This window comes from Myodes glareolus, chromosome 8 (assembly GCF_982192425.1).
Source record: "Myodes glareolus chromosome 8, mMyoGla1.1, whole genome shotgun sequence".
Taxonomy (NCBI): Eukaryota; Metazoa; Chordata; class Mammalia; order Rodentia; family Cricetidae; genus Myodes; species Myodes glareolus.
Window position 1 is genome coordinate 58,750,613 of NC_142033.1, and position 15,834 is coordinate 58,766,446.

The window sequence follows — 15,834 nt, forward strand, 5'->3', positions numbered from 1 at the left end:
TCATCAGATCAAAGAAAGTACCTTCAGGTGGGCATAGGCAGAAGTTGAGGAATGCTGCACATATGTAGACATTAGGTTAGCTTTAGAAATTCTGCCATTTAGATCCCCCAGATTCTTAAATAAATTCCAAAACGAAAAATCCTGATCCAACTCCAGTATGTTTCAAAGGGATTGTTAGTTTTTGTATCATCTGGGAATTGCTCATGAGATGCCCAGATATACTGTTAAACCTTTTGAAATCTACACCTGTGTTGGTTGGTGTTGAAGAAAAGATTGGCCTTTATTCTAACGTGTTAAAGGATGGATATGGATCTCCTTAACATGACTAGACACCTCCTAATCTACTGGGTATATAAACAAAATAAAACAAAAAAAAGAAAAGATGGAGAAAGAATGATTAGATCAGCCTTACTGGTTGAACATGCACATCTATCTTTTCCAATCATTCGTGTTCATTATTCTCTGCCCATGACCCCCACATTGGAAACTATACCACTGACTTTCATTTGTTTTAGAGTCATGCAAGCAGTTCCACAAGATTCTTGTGTTTCTGTTATGATATGGGATACAGAGGAGCTTCTCAGCTTCCATAGTACTGTAAGTTGTTGTGGTTGGTCCTTATTCTTATTTATCATCTATTTATCATCTAACTATCTCCTATATCATCTAGCTATATCTTCTAGTTATCTATGTGTCTATTGTCTATCAATATACATACATACCTAGCTACTTACCTATATTGGTTATATCTTACTGGGGAGCTCTGACTAATGTACCATCATTATATGTTTGAAGGTTACCAAGATTATGTATATCCTTATTAACTTTGTTATTCTCAAAATAAATACTACATTTTACATCTCTCAGTCCTTACAGTATTAGGGATACACAGAGAACATAATTTCTCAGTGTTCTCAAGAGTTGTCAACACATAAGAGTTCTAAGAGCAGAGAAATATTTCTGGGGAAGCCAAAGAAAACAAGATTCTTTTCTCTGAGACTTCTTAATGTCTATAAAATACACATGTATTTCTGAGACCTTCTGAAAGACAGGCATTCCTTATGATAGTTTGTCCAGAAGATTAGGATTCATAATTTTGCTCTTTGACGATAATGATTAAGTCCAGTTTTCCAGTTTTCAACTTTCTGTGACTATAATTACTGACTAATAAATTGAAAGCTGTTTCTGGAGTGCATATATTTTCAATAAAGTTTTTAAATTTTTTAACCTGTATTCTTCCCAACACTATATTCTTGTCATTACTGAAGAAGGTCCTTTGTAGAGAGGTTTCTGTCCTGCCCAGTTCTGCAGCCATTCAGTCCCAAAGAAACACACAGAGGCTTATATTAATTACAAAATGTTTGGTCTATTGTTCAGGCATATTATAACCTAGCATTTATAGCTTAAATTAACCCATAATTCTTGTCTATGCTTAGCCACATGGCTTGGTACATTTACTTATTTGGGCATTCTCATCTTCCTTCCTCTGCATCTGGCTGGTGACTGTGTCTCTGCCTTTTCTCTTTCCAGAATCCTCTTAGTCTGATCACCTCGTCCATATGTCCTGCCTGGCTACTGGCCAATCAATGTTTTATTAAACTAATATGGGTGACAAATCTTTACAGTGTATAAAAGCATTATCCCACAGCATTATTACTTACTTACATTATCACTTAGATTATTACTCACTACATATTTCTCATTTATCACATTAATTCAATTTTAAAGCTATTTGTTTGCATTCTGTCAGCCAGTCTCTGTATCAGTATATTACATGATTCTTAAATATATATGGTCCAAACATTGCTCATCTTCACTCTCTGGTGTAGAATTTGAAAATGTATGCTTCATGAATCTAGTTCAGCCATAAGATAACTTTTATTACCAAAAGAAATACTATCTAAAAATATGTTTTAAATTTTCATCATTGCTTGAAACCCTAAAGACCTGGTAGCAATAAGACATGAGAAGATCTCATAGGAGTCTAAGAACACATTCCTCCTAGCATTCTGTATTCTTTGCTATACAGGGCAGGTTTCATTTGATCTGATATTTATATTTGATCTTACTTTGACTTTGTATATATCTAAGTGGAAGTTCTGCTATCATTACACAAATATTTGATTCTTTAAAATTAAGGTACATACATCTAGGTTTTCAAAGAAATAGCTCTTAAGGTAGAATTCTACTTCAAATTACTGCAAATATTTCTTTGAGCTCTGAGGTAAACCTGAGCAAGCAAGAGAGTGATACCCAAGAAGCAAAAATGTAGTTTCAGACGCCCTACTGAAGGGGAAGAATGGTCTTTGCAGTTATTCTGTAAATGGGGGAATGAAGTGTATCTGTGTACATCAAGTAAGAAGGCAGAATAGTATGCCTGTATTCTAAGTCCTGGCTCTGTCCTTGAACCTTTCTCTCCGACAATTGTCATTCTGTAACACACATAAGGAAACAACGCATAAGATTTTGGAAAAAATTCACTGCACAGGGTTGCACACGTTGCTTTGAGGAACAAGGCAGAAAGGAATTGAAATGAAAGATGAGGCACCAATGGAGACCTCAAAAAACCGAGTTAAACTGACAAGTAGGAGAAAATCAGAGAGAGCTTTATTCTTCTGTGAGCAGAAGTTAAAATTGATTTGGAATTCATGCATACACCATTCATACAGATTATTCTCTTGCTTCCCAGTTTCCAGGAACTGGAAATTGTTTTCACCTTTCCTACTTAGAACTCCTAAGCATGGACCTTGCCTACTTTGAATCTGTGTTCTTTTCCTAAGGTTCTAAATATTGATTTAACATCGTATTACATGGATTGCAATGATCATAGCAGAAGAGCCCATGAGTGATTTAGTGCTTAAAAATCATTACACATGGACGTTCCCAGTGAACTCTTGTAAATGTAGGCAGTTTATTGAATCAATTGCATTTTCATTGTCATCTAATGTTGGAAAATAAAAGTTACATATTGTTGATATTTCTTTGAAATTTAAATGCAAAAATTGTCCAAAAAAATCAAAATGTATTTCACTGCAAAGCGAGGTTTGTGTTTCATGTTGTTGATTCAAATGAATCCCTGGTATGGATGATGATAAAACTTCAAAATAGATACGTATGCTTTCAGAGGGAGCAGGTTTCTGTAGAAATCCAAACAGCATGAAAATGTTCAATCCTAGTCCTTTCAAGTGTGAATGGAGTTAACTTCTGCCAACTTCCCTGCCTCTTTGTTTGCCTTTGTTCCTGTGAAGCTATCTCCAGTCATTCTAGGACTACAAGACTTCTGAGCTTCCTAAAGGAAGACTTGTGTTCAGGTTTTGTTAAAAAAGAAAAAGTAAGCTGTTATATATTTTCTTTTCTAAAGAGTATTGATTTCCCTTGGGAACTAACAGCGTATCTGTAGCCAAGTTCACTTTAGAATTCACCCAGAATTTAAACTCTCAGAGGCAAACTTCATTGCTTTACTCTTTTAGTGAGTGTGTTTGCTATCCTTTGCTGGGGTTGTTTTAAATGAACTTATTTTTCCTTGTAGAAGTTGACCTTGGCAGGTTTTTTGTTTTGTTTTGTTTTTCAATAAATTGTTCTTTAATCTATTAATCTAGAGAAATCAGTTGTTATTTAATTAGAAGTTTACTTCCTTGAGAAAACTATCAATTTATTAAATATATTTTATTAAATTTAAACTGTTTGTATGCATGTGTGTGTGTGTGTGTGTGTGTGTGTGTGTCTGTGTGTGTCTGTACATGCATGTGGTGAGGGAGAGGTGTGCACATATTTATATGTGGAAATCAGAGAACAAACTCAGATGTAGTTTCTCAGGAAACATGTTCTTCCCATCCATCTTTTAAACAAGCTCTCCTGCTGGTCTGGAATTTACTAAGTGGAGAATAAACTGGCTCAACAGTGAGCCCCAAGAATCTCTGTCTTCCCCTCTATGATACCTGGTTTAAAAGTAAAAAACACATGCCCATCTTCTGTGCATGTCTGTAGCATCTGTAGCCATGATGGGCTAAGAGATGCAAATTAGTACACAAGGCTTTACCTGGGTTCTGGTGATCAGAATTTAAACTTTTCCATTTTCTCAACAAGGACTTTATCCATTAAACTGTATTAGTGCCAGAAAATATGTTTTCTTTCTATTTCGTCTTTGATATTTTAGCTCTAGTTAGCAATTGTTTATTACATGCAGAGAAACACACTTTGATAATGGGACTGATATTTTCCAGACAACTTTGTTTTTCTTGTCAGTTTTCATTCAAGATTGTTTTGACTGTTTGGAATCTTTTGTGGTTGCAAAGACATTTTAAATTGTTATTTTTAGTTCTATAAAAAAGTCACTGGAATTTTGACAAGGATTGCCTTGAATCTGTAAGGGGCTTTATTTTATGTATATATTCTAGTAGCCCAAGTACACACCATAGACACAGACTATTACCCATTCACTTGTGTCTTCTTCGATTTCTTTCATCACCAATTTATGTGTTTTAGAATGTATAAAAGTTACTCCCTGACTTAAATCTATTCCAAAGTGTTTTTCTCTTTTAAAGATCCAATAACATCTATTTGGATGTTTGAACTTCTATTTCAGAGAGTTTCTTGATTTTGTATAAATATGGTACTGGGTTTTATGTTGATTCTGTAGGCTTTAATTTAAATGAATTTGTTTTCTAGTTCAGAAAAGGATTGGGGGGAGAATTTTTTAGTGTTTTTACACATTACTCAGTGTTATCAGAAAACCAGCAATTTCCTTTCTTTCTTTTGGATTTGTGTGCCTTTCATTTTTATTATCTTTCCAAACAATTGCTCTTGCATACACCTATTTGAAAGCAGAAGCATTATACAGGGAACATCATCTTCAAGGTACATAACAGGTGGAGACATTTGTACCAGGTGGGCATTAAACACTACTGCAGCCTGGAGCTGCTTACAAATGCTCAGAACATAAGCCCTTCAAATTGACTTCCAAATAAAAAGAGAAGCAGATGTCTAGCCTGGAGTTTAGACATTACATGCATACCTGTCAACTTATTTCGCTTCAATCTCAGGAATTCAGAAGAAAAACTATCCCCCCCCCACATTTCCCTTCCAAAATAAAGGAAAACAATAAAAATTTACTGCACAACCTAATATGACTACTTTAATAAAGATAGGGATAGTGGACCTGGGTGGAAAACAAGAGCTTTAGAAGTTAATGCATCAGTTTTTCCCCTTTATGCTCAGGTTCCGGCTCCACTTTCATTGCTGCCCCATAAAACTGGGGCTTAGATGTAAACATAAAGTTTATTTGAACACTTCATAGAATGAAAATGAACCTAAGAAGAACAATTTCTGTGACACTTAATTACTTAAGGATCAGAATGTTTGCCATGGTCCTTCTAACTACCTATGTGAATATTCCCTGGGAAAATGCCAGCAATCAAACAGAATTAAAGATGGTCATGGACTTTAGTGTTTTCCACCTTCTGGTTTTTAGCGTTTTCCCCCTTCTGGCATAATTTTAATATTCCTTTACTATTTCAGTTCTCTACAAAACCATGCCATCTATTTATATAAGACTGTTCTTCAAATAACTTGATAATATTGATAATAGACAGTATTACTATAAAAATATTTTATTTATCCATACTGGTCATTGAGCACAAAGACATGATTACTTTAAAAGTGCTTGATAATACTAATCATTTATGTTATTTGCCTAATATTTCTTGAATATTAATTATATGCCAAGAATTTTTCCAGGAGCCAAGATGAAACAAAAAGGATATTTTAAAAAAGAACCTATACTCCAAAGTTTAACATTATAAGTACCTTGGGTTAACTTTATTAATTACAAATTGTGAAAGTATGTAGACTTGAATTGTTTGTCTAATAATCAAAATACCTACTTTGTGACTTATTGAACAACAAGTGAAAACACGGGAAAGAATCTATAAAGATTTATCAGCAAGCTTGATAAACATTTTCTATTTGATTCATGCTTATTCCCATCATTTCACATTAGTTTTGTCTAAATTAGCCCAGTTTCTACTGAGGAATACCATGGGAGGTACAGCCTACCGTGTACCATACATTAAATGGCAAGGATGAATACAAGGATCACAAAGAAGGAAGTGTTTGAATCACACATAGGTATCTAGTCATCCCCCCTCACCAAGGAGATGTTGGAGTTAGTACAACTTGAAGAGATTGCATTTTATATTGCAGAGGAAATGTATAAAGCTCAATATAAAGGTGTCAAATTTGGCCAGAGACTGAAGAGAGAATAGTGGGTCACATGGAGATAGGACAAACTCTAAAAGTCATGTGATTTACCACATATTTCACAGTAGGTGGATTTGTGTTAATATGTTGATATATAAAATCCATCAAATACCTTTCAGTAGGAGGTGACTATACTCTGTACAATATTGCTTTGTGAATGCAAAATTCACTTCAGTTTATAAACTTGTAAAATGAGATTAATAATACATATTGTGCAGAGTAGTGTTATGGTATTTGGCTTTGATGGATAAGATGAGACTTATTGTACTATCTAGCCTGAGGTCAAATTCTGATGTATATCAACCATTACAGTGAAATATATGTCACAAAATTAAGCATTGGTACTTCTGAAGAAGGTACTTTTATTCCTAGTAGTCAGGGCCATCACATTGCTCAAGTCAAACTTATAATTTATAAATGCATTTTATTAAAAAAGAAGATGAAATATTTTGATAAAAATAAATATAAAACATATCCATATGGACAAAGAAAGAACCAATAGATGAAAATTGTGGAAAAAATTACACGACACCTTCCCTCCATTAAGACTAGAGTGGCAGAGGAGGTCTGTCTTGCCTTTACCTTGGTGACCAGAGTAACTTCATCAACTATGGTGTAAGATGGAGAATAATTGGACAGAGTGTCTATTTAAGAAGTTCTGTTGAATCTGGGATGAGAAATCTTTCCTGAAGTGTTTTTTTCAGAATGAATTCAGTTGCAAAGCTGTCTGTCATTTTCAGTTTCACAGCCAGAGAGCTTCATGAACGACAGGCTGATGACTCTGATTTTTTTCCTCATTAGCCTCCTGCAGTTTGAGTTTGCTACAGAATCACTCTTCTCAGGATCACTCTACTCACCAAACAGCTGTCCCGCCATAGCCACATGTTGTTTGAGTATTTTCCTATATACTGCTATTCTACCTGCATGATTTCTCAATCTCATCTGAATTATACTATAGAAAATATACCCTCTTTACTGATCTAAGTGAATTTGTAAAGCTGGCAATTCTTGGCAGAATTTTGTTGGATAGGAAGGAGAGTTTTCAGCATTCACTGTTGGCTAAAAGCCACCTTTCCCCATTTTACATCTAATATAATGTGAAGGGTTGATTTAGCTTTTGTGTGCTGGAACACAGAGACCAGTTAGATTCTTTAATATTTGGTGGTACAATGACAAAAAGAACTTTGATTTTCTTTCATCACTTTTTCTCATTCAGTGCCAAGCAGAGTAGAAAGTGTATTAAGGTTTCCTAGAGTTTAAAAAAGAATATGATGCTTTTCCTGCTCAAAAAATTTGTAGCCACAAAGGAGTCATGTAAATGGCTATGAAGACATCTTTATTCTTAACAATATTACTGGATCTTTCAGGACAGGCCTTAGTAAAAGAACTTCTTTCATGTTCCTGGTCATAATGCAAAAGAAAAAAATATTAGAAGAGACCAAATAAATTTTACTAAGACTTCTCTTCTGGTTCCTTCAGCAAGATGGCAGTTGAAAGAGGATACTGTTTGCAGTTTACCAGATACTTAGCATTGGAATTATGGTAATCGAGAGATTTTATACCATGACTCCATGGTCCCAAAACCAAGTGGAAGTTCTTTCCTCATTGACAAGTAGTAAAAGATGAGCAGAAATCTAAGCATGCTTCTCTTTTGGAAATGGAAAGGAGCAGAGGTTACATATTCTGTAGGCAGCATAAGCACACACATTACATTAAATATTTAGTGCATCTGACCTCATGTGGAGAAATGTGGAGTTTATAAACTGTGAGAATGGCAATCTATTAATTTTGTTAGCTCAAATGTGAAATACTAATTAATAATTGAATATACACACTAAATTCCTACGTACTTAAAATGACCTTTTAAAATACACAATATGAATGTTATGTCAATTAAATAGAAGTGTAGTCCATATATAAAAACAACATGTGTAAATGAGAAAGAAGTGAACATTACCTCAAAAACTCCTTCCCTTATTGATGACGGATTACTGAGTAGTCAGCTCTGAAATCATATATATTCAAGCAACACTAAACAAATGCAGCCTGCTGTGTGTGTGTGTGTGTGTGTGTGTGTGTGTGTGTGTGAGAGAGAGAGAGAGAGAGAGAGAGAGAGAGAGAGAGAGAGAGAGAAAGGACAAGGCAAGGCAAGGCATTTCTTGAACAAGGACATGGGAAGAGTTTAAGAAGGAAAAGGAATGGAAGGAAATGATGCAATTACATTTTAATAAGCAAGCTAAAAAAAGTTTATAAATATTCTTTACTTTATCTAGAACAGTGTTTCTCAATCTGGTCTGAAAACCAACCTGTGATATCATCAAGAATTAAAGCTTATGGTGGGGAAGAATGAGGAATGCAGATGTTTGATAAGAGCAGATGAACATGCAAGTCTCATAGAAATGGTAGGCAAGAGGACGACCTTCCCATGAAACATACAGAAGAAGATTTGGACAAAGTCACTGCATTGAAGAGGGTTAAATTACAATCTGGAACATGCAGATCTCAGATTATAGAAAAATGAGATGCAAGTAACCTCAACATTTTTTGAGAGTTGAGCTGGTTAGAAGAATTAGTAAATTAAAATATCTTCATTCTCTTGTTAATTTTTTGAGACAGGATATTTTTAAGACTTCATAAGACTGGAATTTGCTGTGCAGACCAGGCTGGCCTCAGATTCACAAAGAGTTGCCTGCTTATGACTTCCTAATTGCTGGGATTAACGGTCTGTGCCACTATACTTGACCAATTTTTTTTTTATTCTTAATAACGTATACTAAATGTTACACAGAGCACATGTGGCAGCCAGAAGACAACTTACAGTAGTTGGTTTGTCCTCTTAATTAATTAATTTATTTATTTCTGTTTGTGAGATTCTATATTCTGTATTCAAACCAAAGTAGGGCTAAAGTGAAGAGTCACAGCGTGCAAATACAATTTCAGAGAACATATGAAAAGGGTTTCCCTCTTTCTTCTTAGTCTGTCACACATCTTGTGTCAGAAACTCCCTCTAAACACCAGCTTGTTGCTGTAAACAGAATCATATTGGTCCATTCTTTATATATGTGGTACTTAGTGAACATCATTATCATGAACAACAGACATAATGTTAGATCTAGATATTTTTTGTAATGCCCATTCGCTGGTTAATAACAGTCCCAATGACAATGCAGCAACTGGCAAAAATAGAATGTCTACACAAGATGAAACTAGTGTCTATTCAAAGAAGTTAAGTCTGAGTTTTATCTTTGTAACACAGCACTAGAAGGGCTGAAATAAGAGATCAAGAATTTGAGGTCACTCTTGGCTACATAGAGAAATCTAGCAGAGAGAGAAAGAGAGAGAGAGAGAGAGAGAGAGAGAGAGAGAGAGAATGAATTAAGAAAATTCCTATCAATATTGTGTCTCTAAATCAGAGGCAAAGACAGAATGGAGATGTCAATATCACAAACTTTTTATTTTTAATGGTCATTTGATTTTTTTTGTTTCTCATTTGACTTACCTTACTAACTTGCATACATTGCTAACAAGAAGTGAAACAGAACAGATTAGAAATCTCTGCAAATTTAGATTTTTATTATATTATGATATAAAGACAGCATGTGTGTTCCCCTGTTTATGCTATATTACTATTGATAATTCTCAATGAGACTTTAATTGCCTTAATTTCTGTTCTGAATGTAGAGCCTGGGATCTGTGCCAACAGTTACTTTTTGGAAACAATCATAAAAATATACTCATGTTTTGATTTGCAAACATGTCCCTTGCTTAATTGGTTCACTGCATGAAGTGTTAGTGAATTATACATCTTGTTATCTTCAATTTAATCATAAATTCTAATGGTGGTCCTCATTCAAAAAATTATTTCAGTAATTAATCTGAGTTAAATGAGACATGCTTTTGTAAAAAAATTCACAAAATTTTAAAGACAAATAATTCATTTAAATTTTTTGTTTTTAACTTTTGAAGTCTCACTGCTTAATAAATAATCGTATTGATAGTGATCCCTTAGGACTAGAGTTAAGTAGCCCACATTGGGTAGGTGGTAAATGGTAAAAACTAATTTCAAAAAGAATAATGTCACAGTTATAACCTCACTTTCAGAGCTGAATTGTGTCTGAAAATCTCTCACTTAAGATTCATGGGATCAATACCTCATTTTTATTCAATTTTAGGCTATTTTTTAGGTAATATTTTGAACAAGTACAGAAGAAAAATTACAGGATAGAGTGAGAAATAATTTACCCTCACATTTAATGCAAAAATAAATAAATATATTTTGACCAAGTCATAGTTTAGATCTATAATTTAGATCTATAATATATTTAGATATCTAATTCATATATTGCAGATACACAGCATTCATTGATTTTAGGAAAATTTATAAGTTATGTGGCCATCACCATTAATATGCTTTAGAACAATTCTATTGGCCACAAAGATTTCTTATGTCTACTAACTGCTGATCTAAGTCCCCTATGCATATTAAACACAATAAATTTTCAGGAATCAATTTTTTTGTTGTTTAATTAGCCATGGTTTATGAATACATACTAACTTTGTAAGGAACCCGTAATATATGCTAGAGTACAATTTCAGAAATTCAGGCCTAACTTCACATTTTGCAAAGTTTTGCCAGAAGTAATTTATCTCCTAACTTCTGCAACAGTAGACAACACTGTTGTTATCTCAAAAACAACCAAACAGAAACAGAAAAAGCAAACAAACATTAAAAAACTAACTCTAGTATATTATATGGTGATTATTTGAGAAAGAGCTTACACTCAGATTCTAACTAAATGCCTTTTTCCTTTTTCCCATATTTTCCAGGGAAAACCGGATCTCTGGCTGAGGTATCTGTAATGATCTGTCCTGTCCCTTCAAGAGACAAGCCCCGCCCACTCCCTCACCCATCCGCTGAGGCAAGCAGATCTTTCTTCCTGCTTACTGCATGACTCTTTTCCTATTCCGTATCCCTCTTGAAGAGGCAGCTTCTGTCTCTTCCCATTTCTTCCCTTTTGTCTTCTCTCTCTCTCCTCTCTCTCTCTCTCTTTCTTTCTCTCTCTCTCTCTCTCTCTCTCTCTTTCTCTCTCTCTCTCCTCATCTCCCTTTTTCCCCTTTCCCCTCCATAAACCTCACTCTGCAAGAGCCTATCCATGTCTTTGTCTTTCACCTGCCACGTGACTCCCTGCCCAGGACCAGCAGCCTTCGGAGACCTGTTCTGTGTTCTTGCAGTATGCCCATCTGTCTGTCTCTCCTTGTGGGACTGGCTGCCCTATCGAGGTCTCTCACCCACCACATGGCTCCCTGCCTGGGACTTGTGGTCCACTGCAGACACTCATGGAACTATACCGTCCCTGCCTGGTTCTGGCTGCTCTCAGGACCTGCTGCCCACTGCCACCACTTGGGGACCTGCAGCATTTCTGCCGCTGCAGCCACTTAGAGATCCACAGCCTTTTACTTTTGCCATTACATTGGTTCCGTTAGACTCGGGATGATCTTCCAATACCGGGTATTTTTTTCACAACAACCATGTGTTTCATATGCCTGGGCATGATTTCTCCGTACAATTGGTGAGTTTCCCCCACTCTGGTCAGCTTAACTTTCAGCAACCGTGAAGGACCCTGAAGAGTAGCTCTAGGTGCCAACCAAGTAAGTTCCCTGCCATTTTTAATCAGTAACTCAAGTAAAATTTTATCTTTCCCAAAGATCTCTGATGCAGATTGACAGCTGAGAGTGTTTGTCAGTTTAAATGAACATTAACAAACAAATTGCAGTAAGTTACAAATACAAGACCTGCAAGCTATAAAGGTGTGAGGACAAACACAAGTTATCAAATTTCTCTCTCATGCTGCCTTCCATAGTCTTAAAGATACTTTTCATTGTTCAAAAATATCTGTCACAGTCAATCTGACATAAATATGCTACTGTTTATACAATGTATATGTCAAAAAATTCTGTTTTCACAAACCCAAACAATTCCTGTGAGTTCCAGGGAGGCTAATTGAAGGTCACCTTAAACAGGTCAAATACACCCCCCTCAAATCCCTGGACCTAAAGGTTTTTTCCTTAACTTAACTTTGCCATCTGTTCTGTCAGTACCTTAAGCAGGTGTAAGAGACACCAGACATTTCCATACCACAAAACCCAACAGGAACAAAGAGACCAGCTACCCCAGGATGCAACCAGCACCCAGCCTTTTCATGTCCCCCCAAAGACGATGCCCACAAATAAGCAGGAAGCAGTTTTGAGAATCCTTTAATCTGTGGTACCTAACCTCCTGTCTTTTTGTTATAAAAAAGAGATGGGAATGTAATAATCCTGTCCCTTTAGGAGACAAATCCTGCCCACCCCCTCCCGTGTCCTCTGAGGCAGGCAGATCTTTCGTCCTGCTTGCAGCCTGAGTCCCGTCCTTTTCCTTCTATCTCCAAAGAGGCAGAGTCTGAGGGACCCTGCCCCCAGTTATGGGAGGACTTGCCCCAGGCTGTCTAAACACAATTTTAGCTAAGAGAAACATTCCAGAGATGAATGTCAGTGAAAGGCTCAACTGTAGCCTTAAAGACCGTGCTTGGGGGCAGTCCCCCCTATTTCTGGGAACACCAGAAGATTGCCGGAGTTCAACGGTTAATTCCTTGGGTTTGGAGAAATGGTTAAAATGATCAGAATGGGAGAAACACACCATGAAGCCAGTGGTGTGTGTAGAAATCTCATTGTAGAAATCGTGCTCAGGCATATGAAACACATGATTGTTGTGGAAAAAATACCCGGTTCCAGATCCCAACCCTGGAAGAGGAGCTCTGTGCAGGAAAGGCTCCCTAGTCTAAGGGCACCAATGTAAGGGTAAAAGTTAACTTCCGCAGACCCCCTGCAGCTGCAACAGCAGAAGCACCGCAGGTCCCCACAGCCGGTCCCAAGTACAGTCAGTCCCAGGCAGGGATGGTGCGGTTATCCTAGTGGTTGTATCAGGCCACAAGAAGAGACAGACAGGGAAGGGGAGAAGTGAGGAGAATGGAGTGAGTTAGAAGCTGCCTCTTGGGGGAGAGACAGAAAAGGAAGGAACTCAGGCTACAAGCTGGAAAGAAGATCTGCCTGCCTTAGCAGACAGGAGAGGGAGTGGGCAGGGCTTGTCTCTTAAAGGGACAGGACAGCTCATTACAGTATCAATCTTTTTTATTTTATTGTATTCTATTTTTTAAAAGGAAACAAAAGAATCTTTTTTTTTTCTTCGTTTTACATACCAATCCCAGTTGCTCCTCTCTCTCCTCCTCCCATTTTCTTCACCTATCCCACACCCACTCCTCATTAACTTCTCAGAGAGGGTAAGGCACACTGCTTTGGGGAAGGTTCAAGGTCCTCCCCTACTATATTTATTCTGAGTATGCTATTCATCCAAAGAGAATAGGTTCTCAAAAAGCCAGTACCAGTGGTAGGGATAAATCCTGGTGCACTGCCAGTGGCCCCACAGACTGGCCCAACCATACAACAGTCACCCACATTCAGCCTGACCTGTTTAGACCTATACTGTTTACCTTCCCTGTCCAGCTGGAGTAGGTGAGCTCCCATTAGCTCAGGTAAGCTGTTACAGTGGCTGCCTCCATGTGGTCTTGACTTCTTTGCATATATTCTCACTCCTCCCACTCTGCTCCACTGTGGGTCTCTGCCCTGTTTCCATTAGCTGCTGGATGAAGGTTCTGTGGTGATATTTAAGATATTCATCAGTCTGAATACAGGGCAAGGGCAGTTCTGGCACCCTCTCCTCTATTGCTTAAGGTCTTAGCTGGGGTCATCTTTGTGGATTCCTGGGAATTTCTCTAGCATCAGGTTTCTTGCTAGCCCTATAATGGCTCCCTCAATCAAAATAGCTCTTTCTTGCTCTCATCACTGTTCTTCCTCCATCTTGACTGTCCTGTTCCCACAAGTTCTGCTCTACACTTCCTTTTTCCCCTCTGCTTCCCCTTCTGCCCTCCCTTCTTTCCCCACCCCCATGCTCCCAATTTTGTCATGCAATCTTGTCTATTTTTCCTTCCCAGATGTATCTATGCATGTTTCTCTTTGGTTTCACCTTGTTACTTAGCTTCTCTAGGGTCGTGAACTATAAACACAATATTCTTTGCTTTACACCTAGTATGCACTCATGAGTGCATACCATGTTTCTGGGTCTGTGTTACTGAGGTATCAATCTTGTGAATGGCTAGATCACCACACATGTGTATAGGTCTAGGATTTTATAAGATTTTTGACTAGCTATGACCTTCCTAATAACTGGACAACTTAGGTTTTTATGATTTATCAGCCTGACCTGCCCGCCTTCAGAAAGCATTAAGAGTTGGTGACTGGCAAGGTGGATCAGTGTGTAGAGGCATTTGCCTCCACCAAATCATATACATCCTAGGAACTCATATACTGTGAGAACATAACCAACTCCCACAAGTGGTCCTCTGAGTTTCACATGTGCTCCATATCACATGCGCATGTGCACACACACATACACACACACACATTACAAACACAGACGTGAATAAGTAAACATAAAAGTCAAAACACAGAAAATGCTAAGAACCCAGAAAACAAATGAAGCAAGTAATCAGATAAAGGTATACCAACCAATCAATGACTTGAGCTGATGAGAGGAAACAAAAAGAGACATCAAGGAATCTCTTCCCAGACTTTTTAAATTTCCTTAGTCTGTGTTCTGTTTCAGCCTGAAAGAGTAGTGTTTTCCTTGTACACTGAAAACAATCTTGAACCAAATGCACCATGGCTTTCTGCTACAAAGAGGATACTGATAGAGTGATTGAGTATGTAGAAAACACTAAGTGTGGTGGTGCACACATGAGGGCAAATGAGACAGGGCAAAGATTATTCAGTGGTTTATAATTACATGGGTCTTTGGAACAATTTTGGAAATGAGTCTTCAGAAACATTTTATCTTGTCTGTTTAAGTTAAACGGGGGTCAGATAAAACCATTTTCAAGTTTCAACATTGAAAACCAGAGAGTTTATGAATATAAAAAAAGCATTTCTTTACAAAGAGTGACATGACTTAATGAGTTAGTTTACAATGATGAAATCAGGCATAACTACATAGGTATTAATTTATTGTTTGCTCTTGCCAGGCACAATTCTAGGGGCATAGGTATTTCACTGAACAGAATAGAAACATTTCCATGTTTGCAGCTGAGAACTTTACAAAAAAACAGTTAAATAAGGAATAAAGAGAATGCAATATTAATTACATAGTGTGCTATGCTTATGTCAGTTGCAGAATAAGCTGATGGTACGTCCTGGGAGAAGAAGAAAGAAAAAGTAGAAATGATTTGGAGAATACAAATACCCAGGTTATAAGAAAGTTTATGAAATTATTGGTATGAACAAGACCATGTTTAAAAAATAAATACTAGGCATAGGCATTTAAAAGGTGTATGTTCAGACACATTTGAGTCCTTAAAACATATTTATTCTCTGAGGGAAGGTAGCTAGACTCATTGGACTTGGAGTCATGATTGTAAATAGAAGTTATGAGAAGAAATTTCATTTGAAATGACCATAATTATTTTCATTTTATTACTTGGATGTTTA